The sequence below is a fragment of the Dipodomys merriami genome, unplaced genomic scaffold, assembly GCF_024711535.1.
Source record: "Dipodomys merriami isolate MVZ:Mamm:240054 unplaced genomic scaffold, mDipMer1.0.p SCAF_43, whole genome shotgun sequence".
NCBI lineage: Eukaryota > Metazoa > Chordata > Mammalia > Rodentia > Heteromyidae > Dipodomys > Dipodomys merriami.
Genome location: NW_027205937.1, coordinates 11,536,387 through 11,563,208, shown reverse-complemented (window position 1 = coordinate 11,563,208; position 26,822 = coordinate 11,536,387).

Genomic DNA, 26,822 nt, shown 5'->3' with positions numbered 1-26,822 from the left:
TCAGAAAATTTGTGGGAATTAGGGCAAATTGAAACCCATTTCCAGAGTGCAAACTGGAGTATCCATTAGAATGATTTAAAACTAGAGGTTTTTTCTTAAACATTAGAATTGGAGTATCATTAGAGTGAAAGTTAGGTTTCAGTTCCAGCTGGAGTTAGAGTTAGCCTTAGGGAAATGGAAAGCTTAGGGTCAAACTGAAAGTAAATCTTCGAATAACAAATCTAGTTAGAATTAGGATGAATGTGAAATAAGAAACTGATAATAATATTAAGATTAGGGAATGATTAATGCGAGGGTTATCCTCAATATTCCAGTTAGGGTTCAGGTTAAAAAAATGGCAAGAGGAGTTCCGGGAAGAAGGCGGAGGAGAAGCTGGAATCTGAACAAGCTCTCGCATAGAAAGCAGTTTTAGAGTTCCAGTGAATAGTACTAGAAGTCAAGGCAAGGAGACACACCTGAGCGCTTGCCAGCAGCTGCCGTGGTGGCGGCAGGGTCGCGGCGCTGACAGCAGCCACACCTAAGCCACAGAGTCCGGGACGAAGGAGCCAGAAGCAGCGGGCCAGTGGATTCTACTCAACACCAGCAAGAACCGACAAGGAGCATACATCTTCATCCTGAAGTTTGCAGACCAGACGTCCTCACTCCTTCTCAGCGAGCAGAGGAGGGAAGGCCACCCCTCCCCCCCCAAAGCACTGGTGATCTCCATCTTGGATATCGACAAAGATTGGAGGAGCTGCCAGCTCCAACTCAGGCCTAGGAATAAAACAAGTCATTTAGCAGGTCAAAAGAACTTACCGGGGAAGTGACCTGCCAGACTCAGCTCCATTAAGGGAAAAGTCACCCAGCTCAGGCGCCAGCCATTGGAGTGGCTTTCCTCACTGTGTAACCAGAGCCAGAGGCTGCCCCTCCCTCTAGCAGTCTCAACAATCAATTGAAAAACAGAAACCCTGAGAATGGCTCCGGGCTGGGCTCTGTGAGTTTTTCACAAAATAGCCCCAGGGAAAAGCTACTGTTTGTTGAAAGGCCTCAACTCTACCCAGAACATAGCCTCATCACTGCATCCCCCTCTTTTGTAATTCTCAAAGCAAATCACCCTCCCATTAAACTAACCTGGGAGGTGGATCTCAAAATCTTGGGTAAAGCAGAGCATTTTTCTGCCCTTTCAAACAAACCAACTTAAGAAACCAATCAAGCCACAGGAACTCAAGCTGACCAGAGACTCCAACAAGAGGCTGGTTACAGACAAAAGCGAGATACAGGATTCTTCCCACCCCTCCCAAAAAAATCAAAAAAAATCAAAGAACTTTTTTTTTTCTTTTTTCTTCTTCTCCTTTTCTTTTTTCTTATTTTTTGGTACATTATACATAAAATTTTTTTTTCCTTTTCTAAAACTTTTATTAATCTTTAATTTTTGTCTTTTTTGAAAAAACATTTTTTTCCAGTAACCTTTTTTTCCTCTTATAATTTTTATTTTAGGAATACGTGAATGTGCGTTTTCCTTTCTTTTCTTGTCTTCTCTCTCTTTTTCTTTCTTTCGTAATTATCTTTTTGTCTTTTGTCTAGTCCTACTGAACTTCTGATCTTTTTTCTCCCTTTCTTATCCTTTTTCACCTTTTCCTCTCTTTTGTTCTTCCTGATGTGACTTAATTCTTGTCCTGCACATCCTCAGATAAATACATAGTTAACTAGTAGACCCTATCCCCCATTGTGTACACACTTAATCCACAAATTTATTACTCAATTCAAAACCTCTGAGACTTAAATTCTTTAATAGCAGTACTACCTCTTCATACCTATATAATATTTTAAGCATTTTTTTAAGTTTTTCACATCTCCTCTATTTCCATCCCCTTCTCCCAATATATTCACATTCCTCTCTAAATAGATGGTTTTTTAATCTCCATAATTATATTAACTTTTACATTTCTATTTTTTTCTGGTCTCTTTTCATTTCCCTTTCCCTTTCTTCTTTTTCTCTCTCTCTCTACTTGCATCCTACCCAACCTATTTCCTGCATTGAGATTAGGACATAGTTAACTCTCCCTGTGCCTCCCCATACCAATCTATTCCTATTTTTTACACACATCTCTCCCTAACCCTAAAAATTTCTGGTTTTCCAAATTCTTCTCTGCAGTTCGAAGCCCATTAACATATAGTTGTTTGATGTTGAATAGATGTATCTGTTGAACTAGATTGTATCTGTAGACTATTGGCTGTACAAATGCAAACTTTGGTTGATGGTTGCCTTAAGATAGTGTTCTAGCACAAAACTGGTGCTATTTTCATCTGAAATGGGCAGAGTAAGCCGGAAAAACACACAAAAAAATGACAAATCTGGGTATCTCAATTCCCTATCTCGATAATCAGGGGTCAGAACAGATAATGAATAATCCAGAGGAGAGTTCCCAAATAGCTCTACAAACACTGCTGGCAAACATGATAAATGAGAAGTCTGACAACTTACAAAGGACTCTGTATGAGTGTGATAGGGAGAGACAGGAGGCATCCTAAAAATTTATACAGGAATATCAAAAGCATGAGGAAGCAACTCAAAAACTGATACAGGAATTGAGTGAACAACTTGAGAATACTCAAAGAGAAAGGGAGGAATGGCGTGAGCAGGCTGAGAACACTCAAAGAGAACTTCAGGAATCCCACGAATGGGAAGAAAGAGAACTGCAGGAATCCCACCAACGGGAAGAAGCTAATCAAAGAGTAATACAGGAATTGAGAGACCAGGTAGAGAATACACAAAGATCAATAAAGGCATTCATGGAATCCATTAACAAAGAGCTGAAGGAAGTCAGGGAGACCACAAAGGGAATGCTGAATGGAACCCAACAGAAGGACTGGGAGTCCAAAGAAACCATAACCAATCAACTAAGTGATTTGAGAACAAACACTGAACACCAAATTAAGGAAGTAAAGAAATTCATACAAGACCTAAAACAGAGCTTCAACAAAGAACTTGAAGCTGACCAATTAGAAGGAAAAGAGATAAAAAAACAAAGTAGAGAGTCTTGACAGCAGGTTAGACCATGCAGAAGATCGAATCTCAGGGATTGAAGACAGCATAGATATTATAGAGAAAGATCATACAACCATCCAAGACAAGTCCAAAAAATATGATAGATCTATCTAACACCTGGAAGACACCATCAGAAGGCCTAATCTAAGCATAATAGGTATAGAGGAGCACCAAGAAACAGAGGTTAATGGTCCAGGAAATTTGTTTAACAGGATCCTTGCAGAGAAATTCCCAAACATACAAAAAGATAGGCCTATTCAGATACAAGAAGCTTTTAGAATCACAAATAGACCAGACCAGAATAGGACATCCCACCTTCACATTATAATCCACACAGGATCAACTCAGACCAAGGAAAAGATCCTTAAAGCTGACAAGGAGAAAAGATTAATCACCTATAAAGGGAAACCAATTAGAATCACCTCAGATTTCTCAGCAGAGACAATCAAAGCAAGAAGAGCCTGGAATGATGTATGCCATGCCCTAAAAACAAACAACTATCAACCAAGAATACTGTACCCAGCTAAACTCTCCTTCATAACTGAAGGCCAAATAAAAACCTTCCATAGCAAATAAAAATTGAAACAATACATCTCCACCAAACCAGCCCTACAAAAGATTCTTAAAGATGTCCTACACATAGAAAACCAACAAGACCGCAATAAAGGTCAAGAAACTGCACCCAAACGGAGAATCCAAGAACCATAGGAAGAACCCAGTTTTTGCAGCCCCCAAGAAGGTGAATAACATGACAGGAACTCCCAAATATGTCTCAGTCCTATCTCTTAACCTTAACGGACTGAACTCTCCAATTAAGCGACATAGACTATGTGGATGGATTAAAAAACAAGACCCTTCTATCTGCTGCCTGCAGGAGTCACTTCTTGCCCGTAAAAACAAACACATTTTCAATGTTAAAGGCTGGAACAAAATCTACCAAGCAAACGGCCCCCATAAACAGGCGGGAGTTGCAATCCTAATATCAGATAAAATAGACTTCAAATTAAAATTCGTGAGAAGAGATAAAGAAGGTCGCTACATACCAATTAAAGGATCTCTCCTTCAGGAGGATATTACAATTCTAAATATCTATTTGCCAAACAATAGAGCACCCAAATTTATCAAAGAAACACCACTTTCCCTCAAATCCCATATAGATCCAAAGACATTAATTGTTGGGGATTTTAACACACCAATATCCCCACTAGATAGATCAACTCGGCAAAAACTCAACAGAGAAACCGCAGATCTAAACAGCTGTATAGATCAACTAGACTTAACAGACATCTACCGAACATTTCACCCAGCAGCATCAGAATACACGTTTTTCTCAGCAGCACATGGAACGTTTGCTAAAATAGACCACATATTAGGCCACAAAGCAAACTTGTCTAAATTCAGAAACATTGAAATTATACCTTGCATTCTCTCTGACCACAAGGGAATAAAATTAGAACTCAATTCCAAAAGCCACCAAAGAAAGTCCGGTATCACATGGAGGCTGAACAACACAATGCTGAATCATGAGTGGGTCATGGAAGAGATTCGAAAGGAAATTCAAATGTTCATGCTATGCAACAAAAATGAACACACAAATTACCAGCTCCTATGGGACACAGCAAAGACAGTACTCAGAGGCAAGTTTATAGCTCTGAGCTCCTACATCAACAAATTGGAGAGATCTGAAACTAGCAATTTAATGACACATCTAAACCAAATTGAATAAGAGCAGCAAGATAAACCCCAATCGAGTAGATGGAAAGAATTAATCAAAATTAAATCAGAATTAAATGAATTAGAATCCAAAAAAAAAACTATAGAAACAAACAACAAAACAAAGAGTTGGTTCTTCAAAAAAATTATCAAAATTGACAGACCCTTAGCAAATCTTATCAGAAAAAGAAGAGAACACACCCAAATTAATAAACTCAGAGATGAGAATGGAAACATCACCATGGAAACAACCAAGATTCAGAACATTATAAGGGAATACTTCTCAAAACTTTATGCCAATAAGTTTGAGAACTTGACAGAAATGGACCTTTTCCTAGCAAATATTGACATGCCAAAACTAAACCAAGATGAGTTAAACTATCTTAACAGGCCAATATCAAGCATAGAAATAGAAACAGCAATAAGAGACCTCCCAGCTAAGAAAAGTCCAGGACCAGATAGTTTTACATCGGGATTTTACAAGGCCTTCAAAGCTGAGCTCACACCAATACTCCTCCAACTGTTCAATGAAATTGAAAGAGAAAGCTTACTACCAAACACATTCTATGAAGCCATCATAACACTCATCCCAAAACCAGGCAGGGACTCATCAAAGAAAGAGAACTATAGACCCATTTCTTTGATGAACATTGATTCAAAGCTTCTCAACAAAATTTTGGCCAATAGACTTCAACAATTCATCCAAAAAATCATACACCACGATCAAACAGGATTCATTTCAGGGATGCATAGTGGTTCAATATTCGCAAATCAATTAATATTCATCACATCAACAGGAGCAAGAATAAGAACCACATGGTTATCTCAATAGATGCAGAAAAAGCATTCGACAAGAACCAAGACCCCTTTATGATGAAGGTTTTGGAAAAATTAGGAATCCATGGAACATTACTCAATACAATAAAGGCTGAATATGACAAACCTACGGCCAGCATTATACTCAATGGTGAAAAACTAAAGCCATTTCCTCTTAAATCAGGAACAAGACAAGGATGCCCACTCTCTCCAATTCTCTTCAATCTAGTATTAGAATGCCTAGCTACAGCAATAGGACAAGATACAGCTATAAAGGGGATCCATATAGGGAAAGAAGAAATAAAACTCTCCCTCTTTGCAGATGACATGATCTTATATTTAAAGAATCCCACAGTCTCCACTCCCAAATTACTCAAGCTGATTCAAAACTTTGGCAAAGTAGCAGGGTATAAAATTAACCCCCCAAAATCAATGGCTTTTCTGTATGCCAACAATGAGAAAAGTGTGGCTGAAATTAGGAAAGCAACTCCATTTGGAATAGCCCCACAAAAAATAAAATACCTATGGATTAACTTAACTAAAGAGGAGAAGGACCTCTATGATGAAAACTTTAAAATCTTAAAAAAGGATATCAACACAGAAATTAAAATATGGCAAAACCTCCCATGCTCCTGGATTGGAAAGATTAACATTGTAAAAATGGCAATACTTCCCAAGGCTATCTACAAATTAAACGCAAAACCTATCAAAATTCCAACCTCATTCTTCAAGGAAATAGAAGAGGCAATCCAAAAATTCATATGAAACAATAAAAGATCCCAAATAGCAAATACGCTCCTCAACGGAAAGAACACTGCTGGAGGGATATCAATACCAAATTTCAAACTCTACTATAAAGCCATACTAATCAAAACAGCTTGGAATTAACATAAGAACAGACCTCAGGACCAATGGAATAGAATTGAAAACCCAGAAATGAACCTACAGACCTAGAGCCATCCAATCTTTGATAAGGGAGCTAAAACAATAGAATGGAAGAAAGACAACCTTTTCAGTAAATGGTGCTGGCAAAATTGGTTAACTACATGTGGAAAATTAAAGCTAGATCCTTATATATCACCCTGCAACAGAATCAAATCCAAATGGATCAAAGACCTTGAACTCAAAGCAGACACTCTGAAAACATTACAGGATGGAATAGGAGAAACCCTAGGTCTCCTCGGCTCAGGCCGAAATTTTCTGAATAGAGACCCGGAAACACAACCCATCGAGAAAGGTTGGACAAATGGAATTGCATAAAGTTGCAGAGCTTCTGCCAGCAAATGACATAGCTAGGAATATCAATAGAAAGCCCACGGATTGCGAGAAGATCTTTACTAGCCATACAACGGACAAGGGTCTCATATCTAAAATATACTTGGAACTCAAAATATTAAACCCCCAAAAACAAATCCTCAAAGAAACAACTGCCCAATAAATAAGTCGGCGAAAGACTTAAAGAGAAACTTCTCTGAAGAAGAAAGACGGATGGCCAATAGACACATGAAGAAATGTTCAACATCCCTAGCCATAAAAGAAATGCAAATCAAAACAACATTGAGATATCACCTCACTCCATGTAGAACGGCAAAAATCAAGAACTCTAACAATAACAGTTGCTGGAGGGGATGTGTACAGAAAGGAACCTTACTTCATTGTTGGTGTGAATGTAAACTTGTTCAACCACATTGGAAAGCAGTATGGAGGTTCCTCAAAAGACTTCACATAGAACTCCCCTATGACCCAGCAATCCCACTTTTGGGCATTTACCCAAATGTTTACAAACAAGACCACACTAAAGCTACTAGCACAACTATGTTTATTGCGGCATTATTTACCAAAGCTAAGATATGGAACCCACCCTGATGCCCCTCAGTAGATGAATGGATCAAGAAAATGTGGTATATATACACAATGGAATTCTATGCCTTCATCAGAAAGAATGACATTGCCCCATTTGTTAGGAAATGGAAAAATTATATTAAGTGAAATAAGTCAGGCCCAAAGAAACATAGGTCCCATGGTTTCCCTTATTTGTAATACCTAGTAGATGTATGAGTCAAGCGGAAAAGGTCAGATAATGTGATGTCAGGAAAATGAACACTTAGATATGTATTTTAATGTTTTTTTTCTTTCATGCATGTGTTTCTAATGCATTTATAAGATTATCTCTTTGTTGCTTTGTATGTCCCTCCCCCACAGTATAATGCCTGCTTTCACTATATTTGATGTCAGTATAACTTGTGGAGGAGATGGGGAAAAACCAGTTCTTTAAGGATACCGGTGGACCTGTTGCAACAATGAGAAGTACAAGTTGTCATGTCCAAAACGAGCTTTACAACGTCGTTGCCGTTGGGGGGGAGGGAAAGGGGGAGGAAGGAGAAGGATTGGGATTGGGGGGGAGGGGGGAAGGGATGTGAAGGGTAAACAAAGGAGGAGGCTGCAATGCTTGGTAAGAAATGTACGCATTATCCTGCACATGTAATTGTAACTCCTCTGTATCGTATGATCACAAATAAAATTAAATTAAATTTAAAAAAATGGCAAGATACTCAGTAAAACTACAAACTATTTTTAGAAAGATGAGTTGAATCAAAGTTAAGATGAATAAATACTAATGTGTTTGTATGGCTTTTAGAATCCAAAGGCTATTAGTTCTAATGTTAGGGTAACTGTTCTAGTTCACGTTAGGCTTAGGCTTAGGGAAGGGTAAGCTTTACGGTAAAACTGAGTTTTCTGCTAATATTTTCAAGTAAAATAAGTTTGAGATTTAACAAAAACTACAGAGTTTTATTTTTAAGGTTGAATTGGGTTAAATTTAGCGTTAGGTTTCTACTAAGGTTTATATATAGTTAGTGTTAGGTATTTGAAGTATATTTTAAATAAACCTTTAACTCCTTTTTGGAGATATAGGAGTTCAGTAAACGTTAAGATCAGTGGAAACTGTGATAGTTTTCATGATATGAAAATTTGAGGTTAATGATTCATAATAGGGAACGATTTCAGGGTCCAAGTCAGGGAATTTGTAGGATTTGGAACAAACTTCAAATCATTTCAAAGACAATGAGTATCTGTTAGAATGTGTCTAAACTCGAGTGTTTTCCATTAATTTTAGGATTGGGTTACTATTAATATCAAGGTTACTCTTAGGGTTCTGTCCAAGATTAGAGTTAGGATTAGGGAAATGGAAGGTTGAGAAATTGAGTGACTTACTTTCTTTGTGTATATATATGCACTATTCTAAGGCTTGAACTCAAGGCTTGGCTTCTGCCCCTGAGCTTTTTCCTGTAGGCTAGCATTCTACCACTTAACTCATGCTTCCACTTCCAGCTTTCTTTGACAGTGAATTGGAGATGAGAGTCTCACAGACGTTCCAATCTAAGCTGACATTGAACTGAGATCCCCAGATATCTGCCTTCTGATATAAGGTACTACTTATGCCCAGGAAAGTGCCCAAATTATACTTATTTATTTTACTTGTGTTCGAGATTGAGACTTGAATTCATTATCTGACAGCTTTGCTCACTAAGTAGCACTCTGCCACTTAAGCCATATCTTCAAAAGTGATTATTTTAAATAGCTGGAAATCATTAAATTTTCTTCAAATGATAAGTATCATTAGTGTTGTTCTAAAACTTTTCCTAATCAAAAAGATTTATTGACCCTAGAGTTTATCTGAACAGATTCTCCTGCTTTGCTTCTAATTGCATAACATTGTAGGGACATGATTTTTTAATTATTATTTTAAGTAGCAAAGCAGTTATCATTAAACAAAACAGTTTATGCGTACTATATACCTTGATCAATGTCAACCCTTTCAACATTCTCATCCATCCCTCCCCTATACACCTCTTCCTTCACTCTTCTTAATTTTGTAGGATATTTACTGGATTCCTCTCTGCATTTTACCCCTTTTCTCCTATTCAATCTTCTACCTTTTCCCACTTCACTCCTCTATTGACTACCCACTTCCATATGATCCAGCAATTCTACTCCTGGGCATTTACCCGAAAGATTACAAACCAGGATATAGTAACGTTTTCAGCACAACCATGCTTACAGAATCAGCCCAAATACTCCTCAAGAGAGAAATGAACCAAGTAAATGTAATACACCCACCCACCCACCCACACACACACACACACACACACACACACACACACACACACACACACACACACATACACACACTGGAAATTCTACTTACCCATCAGAAGAATATTGTACCATTTGTATCTCTCATTTCTCATTTCATCTGCCTGGTATCTCATTGCCATCATATTGTCCCTGTACTGCAGTAACTGACACATGCAAACTGATGTAAAAGATTTTCAGGTTATGGGTTAACCATAGATTCCTGAGTAGGAATTCTCTGCTCATTCTCTTTGTCTATTCATGCCTTTGAGTAGTGATTGTACAGATTCATTTGAACCATTTGCTACACAGAAAAGAGATGAACCATACATATATATGTATGTATATATATATATATATATGATTATATATACACACACACATATATATATATACATACATGGATATATGCACACATATGGATATATATTAAATACTTGAATATTTTTTATGTTTTCAAGAATTATGGAGCTAACAAACATCACATGCATTTTCCTACCTTTTCAACTTTTTCAAAACCTAAAGAACTTTGTCTCTTTTGAATACCCAATTTTTAAGATAATATCACCTTCTCTGATCTGTCAGTGGCCTTGAAATTAGATGTTAAAATAGGACAAAGTTTTTTAGGCTTTTTGGTGGAAGAGAGGAGTATTACTAGGGTTCTATTCAGGTGTTCTCTGCTTGCTAGATAGGACTTTAGTTGTATAGCAACAAGCAGTTCAATTACTTTTGCCATACTTCTGGTCCATTTTATTTACTTGAGGTCTTGAACTTTTTGCCCGGGTTTGATCTCGGATTGACTGAATGATCTTAGATTGCTTCTTATGTCTCGCACACAATTAACTAGGATTAAAGATGTGAAATACTATGGCCAGCTCATTTGTTGAGATGGCTGTCTTGGCAGTTATTTCTTTGGCCTGGCCTGAGACAAAGATCCTTGTCATTTCTGCTTCCCAATCAGCTGGGATTACAGATGGGGCTACTATACTTGGTGTACATGACACCTTCTGGTTTTGTGTGTGTGTGTGTGTCGGTCGCAGGGCTTGAACTCTGGGCTCGAGCATTGTCCCTGCACTCTTCAGCTCAAGGAGAGTGCTCTACCGCTTGAACCACAGCACCAGCATCGGTTTTATAGTGGTTTTATTGGAGATAAGTGTCTCACGGACTTTTGCTCGAACTGTCTTTGAACCGTGATCCTCAGATCTCAGCATCCTGAGTAGCTAGGATTACAGGCGTGAGCCAACGATGCCCGGCATACCTTCTATTTTTTAAAAGAGGTTTTCATTGTAAAAATGCTGTGTAGAGGGGTTATAGTTACATGAGAAAGTTAATGAGTACATTTTCTATCAAGCATTGTTACCTCCTCCTTTGTTTTTCCCCTCCCTTTCCCTCCCACCTCCACAAATACATTCCCCTCTACTCCCTTCCCCTCTTCCCCACCTATATTGTAAATATACATTTTCAACATAGTGTCTTGTGCATCTCATTGTTACAATGCGTCAGCCTGTATCACTATTTATCTATTTTGTTTTGTCCCTTCCCCTCCCGAAGCTAGAGAAGGGTGTATACAAGATGCAGGGCACCGACACTAAATACAGTGAAAACGAAGGTTAAACCATGGGGGAGGAACATAAAAAGAAAAAAAAACACATGGTAGATTATAAATCCTATCTTGGGGTTCATTTTGCTTAACAGCATCTTATCTGGTCATATGGACATAGCTTTTGAACTTTTATGCTTGTCGCAGACATATAATAGTTATTGCAAATAAGGGAAACCATAGGACCAATGATTCTTTGGTTTTGGCTTACTTCACTTGATATAAAGTTTTCTAAGATCTCACTTAGAGCCATCCTATGATCCAGCAGTCCCCATTTTTGCGCATTTACCCAAATGATCACCAACAAGACCATACTAAGCTACTGGTACAACTATGTTTATTGCAGCATTATTTACCATAGCTAAGATATGGAACCAATGCAGATGCCCCTCAGTAGATGAATGGATCAAGAAAATGTGATACACACACACACACACACACACACACACACACACACACACACACACACACACACACACACACACACACACACACACACACACACACACACACACTGGAATTCTATGCCTCCAATCAGAGAAAATGGCATCGCCCCCATGTGCTAGGAAATGGAAAGACGCAGAAACAATTATATTAAGTGATTAAGCCAGGCTCAAATAACCACAGGTCCCATGGTTAATCTTACTTGGAGTAACTTGTACATGGTACCGTATAAGAGGATGTTATGTGAAAGGAACCCCAAGATAGGGACACAAATGTTTTTATTACATGAGATTCTTATCTCTATATAATCCCCCAAATAAAGTTGGAAGGGGAGCTGTCATTTAAATACAGAGCACCACCTTTGAGGGAAAAAGCCCAAGTGACAAGGTAAGGTCCTAAGTTTAAACCATAATATCAGCCCTCAAAAAAGTTGATTTCTTTTCCTTGAGGTTTTTATTAAATTGCTCCGGAAAATAATCGACGTTGCATTTATGTTTAGCATTACTATTAAAATCATGTTATATTTATTTATGTTATTCTTTATTTTCTTAAATTTTACTTACACTTTAATATCCAGTAATGATAAGAGATGATTACTGTTTCACAAGTTTTTATGTCAGTTGAATATATGGATGAGAGGTGCATACAAGGAGTTTGGACTGAAAATAGATATTTGCAAGGTCTTCACATAAGAATTGATAGTTGAAGGAGCTGTGGGCATGTATGAAATGAACTAAAGAAACCAGCAAGGAAAGATAAGGTATGATTCTGGAAAGCAAACAATTTTGGAAGAAAAACAGAGCCAGGAAAATATGTATCTTTTGGTAAGAACTTTGTAACCCACCTACACATTTAATTCCTTATTTCTAGTGGAAGGCATTTCAGTTAACTTTATTTTACAAAGTTAAACATGAATGACATTTAATACTAACTGGCCTCTGTCTCAGGCAAGCAATTATTCTAGCCAGGTGCAAGGGCTCATGCCTATAATCCTAGTTATGCAGAGAGCTGAAACATCTAGATCATAGTTCAAAGCCAGTATGGAGAGGAAAATTGGTGAGACTTTACTGTGGCACTGTGGCTCAAAGTGGCAGCACTAGTCTTTAGTAATAAATATCAGAGACAGAACCCAGGCCCTGAGTTCAAGCTCTCTGAAATTATTCTTAAAATACATGTTCTCAGTATTTCTTCAATTTGTCTAGAAGAATGTTTTAAACTTAGGGATTTTTTATTGCATGTTGTCAGAATTGATTTTTAAGATGTTCAGAGAAAAATTATTTATAGTAAGAACTGGTTTGCATTGCTTTGTATTACGTTTTGCTTCTACACCTATAGATCAGCTGGAAAGTAGATGGCCAAACCCCTCCTCCCTCCACCAAAGTTGTAAAGTTCATTTTTCAACATAATGACTTGTATATCTCATTGTTGCAGTGTGTCCACCTGTACCCGTAGTTAAACGATTTGTTTATGCCCTTCCCCTACACAAATTGTACCAACATCAAATACAGTGAAAGCAGGGGGAGAGACATAAAAAGCAATATAGAAATCATCTTAAAAATATGTTAGAAACAACTGCATTAAATAAAAAAAAATTGAATACTGATCTTGGGGTTCATTTCCCTAGCATCCATTTATGTGAACTTTTTTGCTTGCCTCAGACATATACAAGTTATTGCAAATAAGGGAAGCCATGGGACCTATGTTTCTTTGGGTCTGGCTTACTTCACTTAATATAATTTTTCCAAGTCTTTCCATTTCCTAACAAATGGGGCAATGTCATTCTTTCTGATGTAGGCATAGAATTCCATTGTGTATATACACCACATTTTCTTGATCCATTCATCTACTGAGGGGCATCTTGGTTGGTTCCATATCATAGCTATGGTAAATAATTCTACAATAAGCATAGGTGTGCTGATAGGTTTACTATGATCTTGTTTGTGATCATGTGGGTAAATGCCCAACAGTGAGATTGCTGGGTCATAGGGGAGCTCTATGTGGAGTCTTTTGATGAAACTACATACTGCTTTCCAAAGTGGTTGAACAAGTTTACACTCCCACCAACAATGCAGTAAGGTTCCCTTCTGACTACATCCCCTCCAGCATCTGTTGTTATTAGAGTACTTGAGTATAGCCATTCTAATTGGGTGAGGTGGTATCTCAATGTTGTTTTTATTTGTAATTATTTTATGGCTAGAGAGGTTGAGTATTACTTCATGTGTTTATTGGCCATCCTTTTTTCCCCTTCAGAGAAGTTTCTCTTTAAGTCTTTAGCCCACTTATTTAATGGGCAGTTGTTTCTCTGAAGATTTGTTGTTGAGGGATTTAATTTTTTGAGTTCCAGGTATATTTTAGATATGAGACCCTTATCCCTTGTATGACTAGTGCATATCTTCTCCCAATCCATAGGCTTTCTAGTGATCTGGCTAGCTATGTCCTTTGCCATGCAGAAGCTCTGCAATTTCATGAAATCCAATTTGTCCCATTTGTCTTTGATTTTTTGTATTTCTGGGTCTCTGTTAAGAAAATTTCAGCCTGTGCCAAGGAGACCTAGGGTTTCTCCTATTCCTTCCTGTAATGTTTTCAGTGTAAGACTTCCAAATTTAAAGTTTCAAGTATTACAAGAAGATCTTTGATTCATGTTGAATGGATGTGAGTAGCTTGAGCTGTTGCATAATTCGTGTGTGTGTGTGTGTGTGTGTGTGTGTGTGTGTGTGTGTGTGTATGTGTGTGTTTGTAAGGGGGTTATGTGTATCATTGACATCAAGGATAAGGAACTTGGTTCCGTTTTCTGAGATATACATTATGATGTTTCTTTGTTGGTGGTAGACTCTGATTGCTTGCCTTTTCCTGATGTGAACATTCTAGCTCAATTTTTCAATTAAAGTTTCTTAATTATTATTGAACATAGAATGCTCTAATATTGGTTTGTCTTTAGTCTGCCATCTAGGATCTATTTTTTTCTTAAATATTAACATTTAATATGAATTTTACCTCCTGACTAATTTTCCCCTTTAATTTGCATTTTGAAATAAGAATTATAATATCTTTGATCTCTGTATTCATGAAGGAAAACCATTTTGAATTCTCGATTTAATGTAATAACACCTGGACAGATTTGTTAGCACCAAGAACTTAAATTTTCTTTTGTAGTTTTAGTTTAAAATAACCCTCCTCTTTGTTTTTAGAATGGGTAGACAAAGAATTCCCCCAATGCCTCACAACTTTTATCTTTCATTTTGTCTGTGCTTCCTTGTCACTGCTAAATTGTTCTGGATACATGTATTAGCTACCCCAACCCGTGCAAAGCTGTTGCTGCTACCCAATTTACTGACAATACAACTCAGCAATTACAGTCACAATTACCCTTTCCCTGGTATCCTATTCTCTGCTACTCATTTTGCTACCCATAATTCTTAACACCATGGTTCCATCCACCTGATCTCTGACACCCCTGTCTCTGCTACCACATTCACAAACAAAGCAAAGCAAGAGTAGGCACAGACAGTCGACTTGGGTACTTCTCTTGCAGGCACAATGGGACGTTATTCCTCAGGTATTTAACATGAGGGACTAACTAGTGGTGGAAAGAAAAGACGGTACTCAGAGGGGACTAAAATCTAAGGATATCAACTTATAACTTGTTGCTAGGAAAAGCAGGTCCTAAGGTGAATGTTAATGAGAAAAGAAAATTTGACAAAATATTGGGGATGATATAAATAAAAATTTTAGCTTAATCTCTTCTACCAGTGATCTGAATTATTTTATGACATATATATGTAACTACTTTGCATTTTTAAAAGTATATGAAGATGCACATTTATGTGGTACTTATATTAATTTATGGAATATTTGCATATGACCATGTTAATGATTCTCAATAGTTTATGCTTTATGAACTGCTCATGAGTCTGCCTTTGGCAATGTGAATTGAGCTCTCTAACAATAAATGGGATTTCATTGTCAAATACTACAAGGATATTACTGAAGCAAATACCAAAATGAATGCTGGAACAAGAAAACTGAACAAAGCTACAAGTTTGAAGGGAAGGGATCAGTGTTAAGGGCTATGATAAAAGACAAAATCTTCACCATGTAATTTTTGTTGAATTACTAGCTTTTTAAACATTCTTAGAAAGCAGAACATGATTTTTGAATCTATCCTTTCGGAACCTCTTTAATGAGTGGTTAAAGAAAAAATTATCAAAATGACTGAAAATCCACTATTAGATTAACATTATACTCAAAGTTCCCTTGAGATGCAGGTAAGCTGGATTCCTTTTCTATTAAATTAATGGAATAATCTTCCTTTTGCTTAGTTGGACAGTCCATGACACTTGTTCCAAAACAAGAAAAGATACTGGAGAGAAAAAAAGAGGAAAGAGAGCCAAGGCTGCTGAAATTAGCATATTTCCCATTTGGACTTTAATGGGTTGTGACTACAAAGAATTAGAATTTCATCTTAAGATAATAATTTCAAAATGGATGTGCTAAAGGATAGCTTGGGAATGTAATATTTAATGCTTTGGGATTACTTGAAGACAAAGGTTTACAGCAAACTTTAAATTCCAGAAAAACTGTAATGTTCCAATAAACACCTAGGAGAAATATAATTTAAAAATTCATCTGTTCAAAGCAAATCCTGGCATGAAAGTCTGTGAGTCAGTTATCTCCAAACAGGAAGTGGCACTGTACTTCAATTGGGAGTGGGCTCCCCTTGAGCTAAAGAACTCTGGGATATGTTAATACCCAAGTCCTGAGTTCAAGGCCCATGACTGACAAAAAGAAATTTTAAAGAATTAAATCATTAGGGCTGGAAGAAGACTCAGTGGTAGAGTGCTTGTCTTGCATGCATGAGGTCTTAGGTTCAATTCTTCAGCACCACATAAGCAGAAAAAACTAGAAGTGGCACTGTGGCTAAAGTGGTAGTGCGCTAGCCTTGAGCTGAACAGCTCAGGGACAGCACCCAGACCCAGAGTTCAGGCACCCCTACCAACAACATCATCATCATCAACAACAAATTAAGGCATCAAACAACCTGAAGATATTGTCCAGAATAATGAATGCAGCATTATCCGTTGACATGACTCAGTGACTTGAAACCAAGTTTACCAGGGGAGATGGTGGGCATTTTGTGTGTGTGTCAAAACCTGCAAAATTATTTTCTACTTTCCCAGGGAAGGAGAAAGGAGGAAATGGGGGGGTAGTGAGGTGTTTGGTGGACTTGCCTTTTGGTTCACTGATAGATTTCTGGAGTCAAATTCAGAAAAATTCTGCTTGCAGTCCTAGTTGCCTGGGTAATGACGAAGCCATGTTCTGGAAGTTGTTTTGTCCTGTCCTTGGCCTGGTTCCAACCACGACTGGATAATCCAAGTCCCACTGGAAGACCAAGATGCCTTGAAGACTACTGATCCATTGTGCAGGTGGACCTAACCACAGCCAGAATAGGCAGAAAATGCAATTCCCAGGGCAGCACTGGAAATCTACAGCAGGCAGAGATTTTTTTAACATATTTTTATTGTAAAAATACTGTACAGAGGGCTCAGAGTTACAGGACTAGGTAATGAGTAAATTTCCTATACAGCATTGTTACCTCCTCCTTTGTTTTTCTCCTACCATCTTTTCCTTCCCCTCATCTCCAACTCCTCCCTCCTCAACCCCTGCCTGAGATTGTAAATTCATTTTCTGCACAGTGTCCTGTACATCTCATTGAAACAATGGTCAACCTGAATCCCCATTTAAGCATTCTGCTATATCCCTTCCACTCTCCAAATTACAGATATATATATACTTCTTCAGGTGTCTAATGGACATTGCTTATTTCATCTTCAAAGAAGTCTCTCTTTAAGTCTTCAGCCAATTTAGATATTGGACAGTTGTTTCTTTGAGGATGTGTTGTTGGGGTATTTATGATTTTGAGTCCTAAGTATATTTTATATATAAGACTTTGTCTGTTTTATGACTCATGAAGAACTTCTCCCAGTAAGTGGGCTTTTTATTGATCTTGCTGTCTATGAACTTTACCTTGCGGAAGCTCTGCTGTTTCATGCAATCCCATTTGTATAACCTTTCTTTGATTTGTTTTGTTTATCGTTCTCTATTAAGATATATATATATATATATATATATATGTATATGTATATATATATCACCCTGCATGATATATATGATATATAAATATGTATATGGATCTAGCTTTAGTTTTCTACAGGTGTATAACCAATTTTACCAGCACCATTTACTGAAAAGGCTGTCTTTCTTCCATTCTATTTTTTTTAAGCTCCCTTGTCAAAGATTAGGTGGCAATATGTCAGTGTGTTTATTTTTGAGTCTTCAGTCCTATTCATTGGTCCTCAGAACTGTTCTTGTGCCAGTACCAAGCTCTTCTTATTATTGTGGCTTTTTAGTATAGTTTGAAATTTGGAACTGATATTGCTCCAGTGCTCTTCTTTCTTGTAAGAATTGATGAACCTACAGCCAGCATTATACTTAATGGTGAAAAGTTAAAGCCATTTCTCATTAATTCAGGAAAGAGATAAGGATGTCTGCTCTCTCCACTCCTCTTCAACTACTTAGTATTAGAATGCTAGCTGGGACAATAAGAAAAGATGCAAATTTAAAGGGAATCCAAATAGTGAAAGATGAAGTAAAACATAAAAGATTACCAACGGAATAGAATTGAAAACACAGAAACGAACCTACAGTCCCATAGCCATCTAATTTTCGATAAGGGAGATAAAAAATAGAATGGAAGAAAGAAAGCCTCTTCAGTAAATGGGGCTGGCAAAATTCATCAACTACTTGTAGAAAACTCAAGCTAAATCCTTATTTTTCACCCTGCAAAAAATCAACTCCAAATGGATTAAAGACCTCAGAGTCAAAGTAGACACTCTGAAAATATTACAGGATGGAATAGGAGAAACCCAAGGTGTCCTTGGCACAGGCCTAAATTTTCTTAATAGAGACCCAGAAACACAAAAAAAATCAAAAAAAGGTTGGACAAATGGGATTGCATGCAATTGCAGAGCTTCTGCCTGGCCAAGGACATAGCTAGTCAGATCACTAGAAAGCCCACGGATTGGGACAAGATATTCATTCACTAGCCATACAATTTACAAGGGTCTCATATCTAAAATATACTTGGAACTCAAAATATTAAATCCCCCAACAACAAATCCTCAAAGACACAACTGCCCAATAAATAAGTGGGCTAAAGACTTAGAGAGAAACTTCTCTGAAGAAGAAAGAAGGACGGCCAATAGACACATGAAGAAATGCTCAACATCCCTAGCCATAAAAGAAATGCAAATCAAAACAACATTTAGATACCAACTCACCCCAGTTAGAATGGCAAAAATCAAGAACTCTAACAACAACAGATGCTGGAGGGGATGTGGACAGAAGGGAACCTTACTTCACTGTTGGTGGGAAATGTAAACTTGTTCAACCACTTTGGAAATAAGTATGGAGGTTCCTCAAAAGACTTCACATAGAGCTCCCCTATGACCCAGCAATCCCACTTTTGGGCATTTACCCAAATGTTTACAAACAAGACCACACTAAAGCTACCAGCACAACTATGTATATTGCAGCATTATTTACCATAGCTAAGATATGGAACCAACCCAGATACCCTTCAGTAGATGAATGGATCAAGAAAATGTGGTATATATATATATATACACAATGGAATTCTATGCCTCCATCAGAAAGAATGACATTGCCCCATTTGTTAGGAAATGGAACAACTTGGAAAATATTATAGTAAGTGAAGTAAGCCAGGCACAAAGAAACACAGGTCCCATGGTTTCCCTTATTTGCAATATCTAGTATATGTATGAGTCAAGCGGAAAAAGTCAGATAATGTGATGTTAGGAAAATGAATCCTTAGATAGGTATTTTAATGTTTTTTTTGTTTCATGCATGTGTTTCTAACGCATTTATAAGATCATCTCTTTGTTGCTTTTATGTCCCTCCCCCACAGTATAACCTCCACTTTCAATATATTTGATGTCAGTATAACTTGTGGAGGAGATGGGGAAAAAGAAGTCGTTTAAGGATTCAAGTGGACCTGTTGCAACAATGAGAAGTACAAATTGTCATGTCAAAAATTAGCTTTACAATGTCCGTGAGGGGGATGGGAGGAAGGATTGGGTGGGGGTGAGTTGGAGGCTGGGAAGGGAGGTGAAGGGTAAACAAAGGAGGAGCCTGCAATGCTTGGTAAGAAATGTATGCATTATCTTGCCCATGTAATTGTAACCCCTCTGTACAGTATGTTCACAAATAAAATAAAAATTAAAAAAAAACATGGGTACTCCACCTCTTTTTGGTTCAATCACTTCTAACCTCAAAGATATACTTTGCTAACAAAATGCTTAGAGGAAACCGAAGAATACTTCACTTTTATCTTCTCTTTTAAGACTTTCTTTAGATACCATATCAGGATCAGTGAAGTTATTCTTTCAAAAATTATTTCAATAGATTATCTTTATCTTGGTCTTGCATTTGCTCAGAAGGATGTATGGAAAAGAATAGAGTTAAATCATCCATACCTTGGATGACAGTGTCTGTTACAAAAGGACAATTCTCCTATGTCCTATGTCTCTGTCCTTCTCTTAGCCTTGCGTAATTTCCAACTAATCACAGATTCTTGGCTTCAAGTCTAGTGAAGGTGAAGGACTATAAGTCCTTCCCCACTGCTACATCTTCATGGTTTCTCTTTTAAAACTCTTTTATTTAGATGTGGAATTTATTTTCATGTCTTCATTCAATCCATTCTAAATTGTAGTGAGCTAAATAGGCTCTGTAAAATCACTTTAGGTAGCAAAAATATTAAGACAATATATCAAAAAGTTTGGCCTCCCTCCATTGCTGAAGCCAATATGCTTAGCTAGGGCTTCTAAGAACGCGTTTTCTTGCCTTTTCAATTTGCTCAATTCTTTTCTGATCCCAAAACTTTTTGGCTTATGTAATAAGAGAAGTCTTCACTATCTCAACTTAATAAGGATATTATATTTTTGAGCTACTAAGAAATGTGAAATCATTGGTTTCAAGCATCTAATCAGGTTTTTTTCTGTAGTTCAGTGCTTCACTTGCAAAAACATTGTAGAACGTATTACAAACATTTTTGAGTGCACTTTTTCCCTAATATTTTGACCCAAATTATCTTTTTCAGAGAATTACTGTTTGGTAATTAAAGTCAATACACAAATTTTGATTTTTTTTTAAGAACGTTGAATTTAAATTCCACTACAACCTTGTTTCACACAGGGAGTAGATTTCCTGTGTAAGGACAATTCTCAAGGGAATTTACAGGACTTATAACAAGGGTTCTGAGGTTTGTTTGTTTAGTATGAAAATGAGCCATCTTCCCCCACTTTGCTCCCTCTCAGTTAAGTCTCCATTGATTATTTTGCATGAAAGCCTATTTTCCCAAGAAATTTTAAATTTTCATAATAGGCTAAGTTGTTAAAAAGTTTGAACAAATTAAAATTTACCTGTCATAATTTTTGGGGGGTGTCCAGTCGTGGGGCCGAACTCTGGGCCTGGGCGCTGTCACTCAGCTCTTCAGCTCAAGGCTAGCGCTCTACCACCTGAGCCACAGCACCACTTCCGGCTTTTTTTTCTTTTTGCTTATGTGGTGCTGAGGAATTGAACCCAGGGCCTCAGGCATGCAAGGCAAGCGCTCTTACCACTGAGCCACCTTCCCAGCCAAACCTGTCATAATTTTAAAACTCTTTTGAAATTCCTTTATTAGAACCACAAGTTCATCAATCCTAACTCCACCTTTAATATCAAAAACAGTTAACATGTTGTTTTCATGATATAGTGTCCATGAAACTACTATTTTCCAGTGGCTTTGTTATGCATATATATAACCTTATAATCTGATGCTAAGCAAAATGAATGCCAAGATATGGAAACAGAGAGTATTATTTGCGATTGTTGTTTTTAATGTACTATGTGATTTCCATTTTCTTTTGGGGTTTCCCCTATGCTTTTTTCCCTGCTGTATTTGATTTTGATAGCCTGTGTATTGTGTATATATTTACCTTAATTAGGGAAGGGAAGAGGAACAACAAAATGGTGAGACAAAGGACAAAGGCAAACCAATGCAATAGCAATACTCACAAAACAATATGTTGGAAATGTACATTACAACTTGTGAGGGGTACTGGGGTGAAGGAAAACTGTGAAGAAAATGAGGGAAGGGGTAACAAGTTTGAAAAGTTATGTATTCACTACCATAAAATTACTGTAACCCCACTGTACATCACTTTGACAATAAAATTAAATTTAAAAAATAAGCTGCATGAAATAAAATTTCACTGTATTGGTAAAGTACATATTACTCTTTATGTAGTAACTTTTAAAAAATCCATACTTTTGGTGTCTAATTTGAATTAATTACCCCTTTTTAATCAGAGGACCATCAACTTGAATGCTATCCGACTAGACAATATTTTCACAATATACTTACCAATATTTTGAAAAAAGAATAAATAAAGTACTTTCTCATACTAAAAGCGAAAACAGTTTAATTCTATGGAAACAAATAACTTGTAAAATAAATAAGTTGTTAAGAAGACAGAATATATGTGTTCGTCAACATTCCAATGACTAGTAATTACTCATTTTCAAATTCTGAAGATTCCATACCTGAGAGATTCAAAACAATACAGGCTTGCATGTTATGTAATTCTGCAATAGATGCATTTTCCAATGGGGTGTTACAGATTGAGAGACAACAGAAAAATAACCATGTTCTGCTAGAGGATAAAACTATGTAGCATCAGTAATAATTAATTCTTCAAGAGTAAGCAATTGTTTATCACAATAAGCTATTATTTTTATGACCACCAGTACCAATATTTATGATATAGAGTCATCCTAGCCCAAAATTCTCCAACTTTTACAGTGCATCACAAACTTCCCTTAATTCATATGATGAATAGCTTATCTCTATTGTGAAAAAATACAACTCTGCTAATGTGATGCCATTCATGTTCTGGTAAGAACACCACAATAAACTGGGTTGCATCATTTTCCCCCCACTGGTATTTTTGAGGTCAGAACATTTGCAAATATTACTTATATTTATAATTTTTAGCTATCATATAAATTCTGGATGCTAAGATTGGAACATTACAGTTGAAAGCCCACCCAGGCAAGAATATTCCCTAGATTCTTATCTCCAATAAACTTCTCAGCAAAAGCCAGACGCAAGTGGCACTGAGGTTGAAGTGGTAGGGCACGAGCCTTGAGCATAAACAAGCTCAGAGACAGTGTCCAGGCACAGAGTAAAAGCCCTAGGACAAACCAATAAAACAAAAACAAAAATTAAATCAAACCCCAAATGTAACATTTTTCTCAGTGTATACAGTAGCAAATAATTAAGGAAATTGCTTCCTGTGTTACATACAGGTAGAAGAAAGAAGATGTCACACGATTATTCTCTTCAAACCATGTTATACCAAAGACTCCAAAAATTTCTCTTATTCTAAATTTATAAATTAATATCATCAATTTGTTGGCAACTCTATCTACAACGTTCACATTATCATTTCATACATGAACTGTTGGAATTATCTATTAACTAAGTTTTTGAAAGAATATTCTAGGCACATAGAATGCAAAATCATTTGTGAATGTCAATTAAACCCTCTACTTAAAAACAATTTTGTAGAATCCTATAGAATATAAAATTACAAACAAAACCAAAATATTTTAAATCTAAATTCTAATTTAGCAAGATCTTCAAAATCCTTCATTAGACGAACTTTGCTATTTTTCCAAGCTTAAGCTTGTGTAATTCTTCATCATTTCTTTGGGTTACAACAGAATGATGATAACTTATTTTTTCAAATTTTGGATGGGAATCATGAGTCATTTTGCATCTAGGAATGTTCTGTAATAAAGAGAGAATTTAAAACACAAGTGAGGATTAAGTATGAGTTGCATTTCAACAGGAAATTTGACTTCTCAAAACATAATGACAAAATTGGCCCAAGTGTCCAACTATGTATTCCTTTCTTATTTGTTTTGTTTTATTAAGACAAAATTATACACCTTGGTCCAGGGAAGGTATCACTATGAAATTCCATTCTCTAATCTCCTGTCTTAATCTCAGTGCTAGAATTCTAAGCTTGTATCACATTGCCATGCCATAGTTTCTTGGTTTATTTAATCTAGATATAGACTACCAATTCTGAACTTCTCCAGTGATATTATACACCAGAGTGACTGCTTAGACTTTATCTACTATTTTCAAAGATGTTCTAACATTTGATACAGGATATGAACATTTTCAGATGCACCTGCCAGATCTCTGATTCATTCCTCCATGGATCTGATCCCTTTAATAATGATTATTGATTCTTACTATCTCTGATCCCTACCAATGTAATATTCTCAAACTTATTTGAAGGAAGTTCATTTGTGGACTTTCAAATATTAAAAATTATCACTTGATTCTAGTCTTGTTCAGGACATATATTTATTGTTTTCTAACTTTTCTACACATTCTGAGAGTTGTTTCATTTGTGTATTTGTGTGTGCATATATAAGTGCCTCTGGGTGTATGTGTATGTTTGTATGTATATATGCAAAAGCCTCAAGCTTTTATTCAGCAATCTTGCTCATGACTGATATTCCATCAATTGAGCCATTCTTCCAATCCAGATTTTGACTGCTTAAATTTATATACTGTTGCAAAGAGAGTGTTCTGCCCAGGCTGGATGCCAATAGAACTTCCCAGACTCCTTTACATTCTTAGGTTTTATTTCTCCAGGAGTATCAACTTTTAAACGACAAACATTTTTGTGAGGGTAATGTCTAAGCTGTAGCCCATATTTTTAACACAAGAATTCTTTTTTTTTTGTTTTGGTGGGGTTACTGGTCATGGTGCCTGAACTCTGGGCCTGAGCTCTGTCCCTCAGCAATTCAGCTCACGGCTAGCCCTCTACCACTTGAGTCACAGGGCCAATTTTGGCTTTTTTATTTTTTGCTTAAGTGCTAATGAGGAATCGAACCAAGGGCCTCATGCATGCGATGCAAGCTCTGTACCTCTGAGACACCTTTCAGCCCTAACTAAAGAATTCTTATAAAGATAGATGAACAGACACATTACACATCTTGAGTGTTAACTGTTAGGAATGTGATCGTAAGCTTGGTCATGGTGAGATATGAGGATTGAGGTTCAAAGCCAGCCCCGGTAGGAAAGTCCCAGAGACTCTTTTCTCAAATTAACTAAAAGAAAACTGGAATTGGCACTGTGGATCAAGTGGTAGAGCATTAGCTTGAGCTGAATAGCAGAGAGACAGCTCGCAGGCCGAGAGTTCAAATCCCAAGATCACCCCCAACAACTATATATATATAAATGTGTGTGTGTGTGTGTGTGTTTGTGTCTGTGTGTCTGTGTGTCTGTGTGTGTGTGTTTAAAGAAAAAAAAAGAAATGAGATCTTAGCCACCAGTTTATTGCTAGCATAATCCCTGCTCTCACAAGATGGACATTTCTCCAGTTAAATCCATGCTTTTATATCTGACTTGCATTGAAAACCGAATAATTCTTCCATTGTACTTTCTACAAAGTTGCATGATTAGCAAGCATGATTTAGAATGGGAGTGGCCTCATACTTCATGTTCCACATAGGAGTCTTGCTTTCTGTATATCACTCTCATAAATCTACATACTGGACTTGGCTTTATTGTTTCAATGTTGCTTATTTGTAGTCTTCTATACTGTATGGAACCCTTATGCTTAAACACAGAACTTCTCTTTCTCCTATTATTGCTATTGTTTCCTTACTGTTAGCTCATGCACACTTGGGAAATAATGAACAGCACGTACACTCACAAAAAGAATGTTCTGAAAACCTTCTTCCCATTTAAAATTCGCCTTAACTTACAGAGAACTTACAAAGTTTGAACTAGATGTACTCATGTATAATATATTTATAAGCAATATAAATTTCATATTTTCTCTTTACTAAATTGTCTCTGAAATACGTTTTACCTCAGGTCCATAGGTGTACTAGTCTTATTTCAGTGAAGCCAGAAAACATTCACTATACCTCAAGCAGCACCATCGATTGTTACTGGAAGTAACTGTTACTGGATGTGGAAACTGACCCCAGGAGAGGAATGGAACATAGAGGAAAAACAAAGTTCAAGTTACGTTGTGCTTTCCTTTTTACTGTACAAGAAAAGTATCCCAAGGCTTGAAGGAAACTCTGTCCCTGGCTTTTTGAGTGTGTTCTTTACTCATATAATTTTTTTTCTGTAAACTTCTAGTTCATAGTGTTACAAAAAGAAATAATGTACCATTTGAAGGCCAGTATAGAACAAAAGGAAATAACATTGTTTTAAAAGTGTTCTCCTGCAAAGGAACAAAGACATAGAGGTTTTAATGTGTCTTATAGATGGATATTTCACCCCTGAGATGATTCTCGATGCAGGACTCAGTTATCAATTCCTTTGGTCTGGTTCTGAGTTCTCCAGAGCAACAAGGATTCCAAAAAAGCAGGATCCAGTCAATATAATCAGCAAAAGAAGCCTCTTCTCTGACCAGTTCACCTTTAAAGAGGGCCCCAAAGAAAAATCTGGGATTTTTATTTGCTTGTTGGTTTAGTTTGTGCTAGTCCTGGGACTTGAACCCAGAGGCTGGATCCTGTCCCTGAACAGTTGTCTTTCCTGCCCATCTGCCCCCAAAGCTAGTAATCTACTGTTTGAGCCAAAACTCCACTTCTGGTTTTTTGGTGTTCAATTTGCGATGAGTTTGACAGACTCTCCTGCCTGGTTTGGCTTTGAATTAAGATAGTAAGAAAGCTAAGTGACATCAACTGTATAGACTTCTCTTTTGAAACAAAAAATATTAGATGAAGTTTATTGTAAAGCTAGTATTTGACAATTTTTAAAGGAAGAGAATATGTCTAGCAAAGAAGCCATAACTTAAATAACTCAGCAAAATTAGGTGCACTGAATCATTTTGAAATTATTTTTTCTGCTTGGGAAGATTATTGATCTTGTCCTTCCTTTTGGGGAAACATTTTGTTAGTTGTGGGGCTTGAACTCTGATCCTGGGCACA